General features: G+C 40.4%; 1 pseudogene; it reads left to right on the top strand.

Moving 5' to 3' along the window:
* Window positions 1-344: 344 nt before the first annotated feature.
* On the top strand, window positions 345-4,704 carry LOC150015699 (serine/Arginine-related protein 53-like; annotated as a pseudogene).
* The last annotated feature ends 2,179 nt before the right edge of the window (window positions 4,705-6,883 follow it).

The following is a 6,883-nucleotide window of genomic DNA, read 5'->3' as shown; positions in this document are numbered from 1 at the left end:
GTAAGGGGTGAAGTCTTAGGTATTCATAAGTGCTGGGCAACCTGTTTCACCATGTTGTAGCACTGTATGTGTGGGGGGAGGTCTGATAGGAAGCAATGCCACATGCCCACCACTTGTATCTTTTCCAGTCACTTCACCTGCTTCCCATATGGAAGTGGTGTCCCTCTAGCTGTTCCCCTGGCCATGATTCCCAGAGTGGGAAGTTTTGGGACATTCTAGGACCAGGGAGCCTCCCTACACAAATGGACTCTGTTGAGAGACCAGCAGTTTCTTCTGCCACCTCAACCCCCTTTGGTTTTCACAGTGAGAAGCAATGAGGCTTTACTTTCCCCAGTGCTGAAACCATGAGCTGTGTGATCTGGTCTGGAGCTCGGATTGCTCTCCAGGTATCCCTCCTGACTTTTATAATGTGTGACTGCGCTTTCTGCTGGCCAGCCACAGCCACTGCCTTGCTGCTGCCTCTTCCCCAGCCAAACCGCATCTTCTCTGCCCTGGCTCTGTCCCTCTTACCTGTCTCAATGAGTATTACTTCTTTATATCTTTGTTTGTTGGACATCCATGCAGTTCAATTTTCTGGTAGTATTAGTTTTTTTTAGTTTTGAAGTAGTTGTATTTTTTCTTATGGTTGTGGAGGGTGGTGAAGCATGTCTATCTACACTTCCATCTTGGCTGGAAATCAGTTTTGGTTTTCATATTTAGGATTTCCATTCCATGTACATTGATTGGGTCATCTTTGTCTAACATGTGTATATGTGTGTGTCTGTAGGTGTGCCATTTTCTCTTGAATCATTTTTCACTTTATTTCTGTTTTATTTAAAAATTTTTAATCCTTTGCAACTGGCATTCATTCATATTTAGGTTCTGAGTTGGTTTTAAAACATGGCCACAGAAAGGCATAAGAAAATATTTTAAGGTGAGGAAATTGTTCTATTTTTGACTTTGCTGGTGGTTACAAGCCTATCTAATTACCTAAAGTCATTAAACTGAGCAATTATAATGGGTGAATTTATTGTATGCAAATTATACTTTAATAAAGTTGAGAAAATGAACAAAAGCACTTGGATATGCCTCTTAACAAGTGAAAGTCTATGTCCCTTCCTTTTAAATGTATGTAAGCCCGTGACAACTTTGTCTAACAAGAGCACAGCAGAAGTGATGCCATGTGAGTTCCAAGGTTAGGTCAGAAAAGGTCACGTTGGTCTGCCTTGGTCTTTGGAACAGCCTTAGAAATTTGAGCCTCTATGAACAAAGCTTGACTACCCTGAGAATGATATGCTGGATAAGCCTCCTGTCATCATTCCAGTCATCAGTCCTAACTGAACCCACCCTCTAACCATCCAAGACAAGTGTCAGACATACAATGAAGGAGCCATCTCGGAAGTAGACATATTTCCAGCTATCGCCGTCCTGCTAAGGCCAGAAGCAATGAGCCTGGTACAATGCTATTTTATTCCACTAAATTTTGGGCTATTTCATTATATAGCAATAGATAATTGAAACACATTCTTTCCATTTTACTCTTCGTTTATAAAGTCATTTTTTATTTCTTATTATTTTCTGAGTTGTGTCACTTCTAGTTTCAAATCTTTCTTTTCTCAATGATTTATTTTCTAGGTTTTTCTAAGCTTATTAGAATATAATTTTGTTAGAGTTGTTCTTTCTAACATCATTTTCTTTAATTTATTTTAATTCATTTAATATATTAGGTTACAAGTTTTATCTGTTTTGTAGGCATGTCTTCCTAGCATGTCCTCATTATCTCTAGAGACAGTATTCTGTCCCTTATTTTCTTTTAGAGTGACTTTGTGTGGGATTTTCTCATGATTATTTTATGTTGCTCATTTTAATGAGATATCTTTTGTACTTTTAGGAGGAGAAAGTAGGCTAGGACAACTTTTCTAGATTACTCGCTATCCTGAAAATTCTCTTCTATGATTTTCACAAAATTATATATATATATAATCTCCAATTATTTTCTGAGCTGTGTATCCACTGCTCTCTCTCTCTCTCTTTTATCTGAATCCCCCCCCCCCACCCTCTGTGATTCTCAATTTAAATTCCGATCCCAGCAGGTATTTTTCTACACATAACATTATCTTACAACAAAATTTGGTTTGTTAGTTTAAATAATTGAGAAATCCTAGAGTGCTACAGCACCTTCCACCTTCTGGGATCCCCTTGCACTCACGTGCAAATTGAAGCTTCCTCCAGCTTTTGGCTGATGTTTTCAGATTGGGCCACCAATACTTCCAAGGCCATTTGTGGGTTCTCTGGTTGTCAGGGCTCCTAGAACCCATTTTATGTACTCCCCTTCCTCCCACCTAATTGTCAAAATCACAGCCTCACAGCTGTAAGTATCTTGTACCTGCTCAGACTTTAGAGCTTGTTGTGATACCTAGTCACCTAATTTTGTTGTAGATCAGTGGTTCTCCAACTTTAGAATCAGCATCACCAGAATCATTTGGAGGGCTTGTTAAACAGATTCAGAGTTCTACTGTGGGCCCTGAGATATGCATTTCCAAGTTCCAAGGTGATACAGATACTTCTGGTTTGGAGACCTTACTTTTAGAAACATTGTTATTGCTGTTTTTAGCTTTTTGTTTTGCTACCCTCATTGCTTTGTCTATTTTTATGGAGGAAATCGAGGAGATAAAAAATTATGCGACTGAGGGAACCAGGAAGGCAGTGAGATTAAACTAAAAAAAGTTTGGAGGGCACATGTGGTACCCCAATTTGAAGAAACATTTCCTAATTTGCAGTACTTGCAAGTCAAGGGGAGATGTGTGATCCTGAAGGCACGGAGCCAGAAATGGCATGCTGTTCATTAGATACTAAAGAAGAAAGCAGAAGCAAGAGAAAAAAAGAAAGAAACACTGTGATGGCTATCTTCAAGTAGTTCTTCAGATATAAAACATACAGCCAAAGGAAAGGTGGAAAGAAATCAAGGCCAAAGTCAAGATCTTGTCTCAGAGGTCTTCAACCTTGCTCACATTCTTATGATAGAAGATGCAGGCATCAATCAAGCAGTAGCTCTGTTTATGGCTCTAGAAGAAAATGAAGTCAAAGTCATTCAAGTGGTCAAGGGAAATCCTATAGAGAGTTCCTATAGAGAGAATTCAGAGGTCTAGGTCAAAAAGCAGAATAAGAAAGTCTAGGTTAAGACCTTGTCCACATTCCCATGGTCAAGCAATGAAAGGTCCAGTCATAGAAGAACCCATAATCTATTTTAGGATAAATAATGACATAAAAGCAGAAATAAGAAGGAAAAAGGAGAATGATAAAGGTAAGGACAAGGAATTACACATCAAATGTGGGGAATCTGGAAACATCAAAGCTGGATTAGAACATCTGCCACCAGCTGAACAGGTCAAGGACAGACTACAGCTGGTTCTTGAAGCTGCTATGAAAGTTGATGAAGCATTGAAAGCCAAAGAAAGAAATGAAAAACAAGCAAAGAGAAAAGAGGAAGACCAAACCACCCTGACAGAACAAGTTAAAAGAGTAAAAGAAATTGAAGCCATTGAAAGTGGTTTTTTTTTTTTTTTTTTTTTTTTTTGGTCCTGATTGGTGTGGCTCAGTGAGTTGGGCATTGTCTCACAAACTGAAAGGTCACCAGTTGGATTCCTGGTCAGGGTACATGCCTTGGTTGCATGCCAGGTCCCCAGCTGGGGGTGGGGGGTGCTGGGGCATTCAAGAAGCAACCCACATTGATGTTTTTTTTCTCTTTCCTCCTCCACATCCGTCAGAATGGCTATCATCAATAAATCAACAATCAACAAGTGCTGGAGAGGATGTGGAGAAAGGGGAACCCTTTTGCTCTGTTGGTGGGAATGTAGATTGGTGCAGCCACTGTGGAATGCAGTATGGAGATACATTAAAAAATTAAAAGTGGATCTTCCTTTTGACTGAGTGATCCCACTTCTGGGAATATATCTGAAGGAACCCAAAACACTAATTTGAAAGAACATAAGTACCCCTATGTTCATTGCAGCGTTATTTACAGTTGCCAAGATATGAAAGCATCCCAAGTGTCTGTCAATAGATGAGTGGATAAAACAACTATGGGACATTTACACAATGGAATACTACTCAGCCATAAAAAAGAAGAAAAATTTTACCCTTTGTAACAGTATGGATGGACCTGGAGAACATTATGCTAAGTGAAATAAGCTAGTCAGAGAAAGAAAAATACCATAAGATATCACTCATATGTGAAATCAAATGAAAAACTGAACTAACAAGGAAAATGGGGACAGACTCATAGATGGAGAGCAGGATGACAGCTAGTGAGGGGGTAGGGGAGAGGGATTGAAGAGAAAGGAAAAGAACTCATGGACATGGAAACAGAGTGATGATTGCTGGAGGGGGGTATAAGGGGACTAAAGGGAAATGGAAAAAAATACAATAAAGATTAAATAACATACAAAAAAGAAAGTGATTTGTTTGTTCAGCAGACATTCAGCTCAAGAAGTCAAAAAATAAGTGGAACCTAGTGAAGTGAAGCATGCACCTGAAACATCAGTTGCTGATCTACACAGTAATAACAAAGAAATAGACCCTAGCAGCACCCCTTCCGCTATCAAGTACCACGATGACAATTCTCTAGCTCATCTAAATTTATTTATTGAGAAAGCTGATGCTGAGGAAAAATGGTTCAAGAAATTAACTGCTCTTCAACAAGAAAGGCTAATGTGGCCTCAATAACACTATGTTTGAATTAACAGTAACATTGGAAGTTAAGGGTTTTAAATCCCAATTTAATTTTTTATTCTTAAAAACAACTGACCCAATTATATAAAAAAGGTAATTTCATTTCATTCATTTCTCATGTGGGCTTGCATATTTGTTGATTTGAACTTAAACATTGTGAATATTAAAACTAATGTAAAATTGAGGGATGCATGAAAATGTCCTACTGTTAAAACTAATCCTACAAATATCAGTCTTAAAACAAATGGCAGACAACAGTGTTTCTGAGTCCAATTTTTTAAATATCAAGTTTTCATTTAAAGATACAATCTTGATTAATCATGCATACATAATCAAACTCTATGCTATAAATATGAGATTTCATCTTCCATGTATTATGAAACCATTTTGAATCTTTTATTTTAACTTACTGAAAAATTTTAGGCACAATATCGTCGACAGCCGTCCGTCTCGAGAGACGATGGTGTAGCTTCTTAAGAGTCTATCTGCACCGCCGAGAATGGCTGTGCAGTCCGACTCGGGAGTGACACGGCATCTGTCTCCTCCCGTGTTGAATCGACATCTTGCGATGACGCTGGAGTGTCCTCTCCAGTGGAGCTGAAGCTACAGAGCCTGGGCAGGGTGATATGGAGGGTCTGCTGTTGCCCATGCAGCAGACCCCCCCTCTCTTCGCAGCTGAAGGGTCCAAGGGAAAGACGGAGTCAATACAGCTTGGCTTCAGGTGCGCCGCAGGAGTTGCCGGTGTTGACTACAACGTCAAACCGCCTTAGGGACTCCGGCTCCGGATTTTCTGTCGGGGTTTACTCCCTTAGCCTTTCCCCAGAAGAGGTATGCCGCAAGGCAGCGGAGGTTTTTTGGAGTCAGAGTTTTCCTTCTCTGATGTACCCTGACTGGAAGATCGAACCAGCGACACTTAGCTCGCAGGCCGACGCTCAATCCACTGAGCTAAACCAGCCAGGGCAATTAGGCACAATATAAAGCACTGTTAACAATCTAAAAAAATTGTGCTGCTGACACTTTGGAAAACAATCTGACAGTTCCTCAAAATGTTAAACCTAGAGTTACCTTATGACCCAGCAATTTTACTCCTGGGTATACTTAAGAGAAATGAAAACATAAGTCCACACAAAAACTTGTACATGTATGTTTATAGTAGCATTATTCACAATAGCCAAAAGATGGGAAAACCCAAATGCCCATGAACAGATGAATGGATAAACAAAATGTGGTATATCCATGCACTGGAATATTATTTAGCCTTACAAAGGAAGGAAATTCTGGCATATGCTATAACATGGATGAAACTTGAAGAGATTATGCCGAGTGAAGGACAGATATTATATGCTTCCATGTATACAAAATGTCCAGAATAGGCAAATCTAATGAGACAGGAAGTATATTAGTGGTTGCCTAGGACTAGGGAGTGTGAGTAGAAATGGAGAGTGACTACTAATGGGTACAGGGTTTCATTCTGAGGTATGATAGTGTTCTAAATTGATTGTGATGGTTGCACAGCCCTGTAAATATATACTCAAAACCATGAATCACATAGTACGGTATGTGAATTATATCTCAGTAAAGATGTTATTGTAAAAAGCAACTATGCTGTCATAACTGCCATCTTCCCAGAATTCTCTTATTTTTAAAAAATGTTGGTACTTCTATTTATTGTGATGAGTTTCATGTAAAACCCCTTGCAAACATTCACAATATGGCAGTCTGTCCAGGTACTGTGGTTGGAGCGGGTGGCTGAGAGCACCCCAAGGATGGGTTTGGGGCTCCGGAGTGCTGCTTCCAATATAAGATGTGGTGATGTAAAGTGGGGTTTGCTTGATGAGGCCCAGAACAAAGCTCTGGGCCCTGAGAGCCCCGCCCTCCCTGCCCTCCCTGCTGTCTGTGCAGCACTCAGCCTCTGCCCTTGCTGTGAAAGGAAGCAGACCCCTTCACTGCTGCCTCCTCTTTTCTGCTGCAGACTCCTTCTCAGCCCTTCCCTTGGTTCTGAGGGCTCCCAGGGTCACCCTCCCTCTCTCCACACCCACCCACTGCCCTGTCAGGACTCATTCTGCTTTCCATCTTGTCAGACAACAAAGACACTGGGAGAATTTATTTATACTTCCAGCCAGCTAATGAGACAGCTCAATGAAAAGCAGCCCCAGCTTGCCGGAGCCTCCTC

The sequence above is a fragment of the Furipterus horrens genome, unplaced genomic scaffold, assembly GCF_987537825.1.
Source record: "Furipterus horrens unplaced genomic scaffold, mFurHor1.1.pri manual_scaffold_3, whole genome shotgun sequence".
NCBI lineage: Eukaryota > Metazoa > Chordata > Mammalia > Chiroptera > Furipteridae > Furipterus > Furipterus horrens.
Note: the sequence above shows the minus strand (reverse complement) of the source record. Positions and strands in the feature narration are given on the sequence as shown.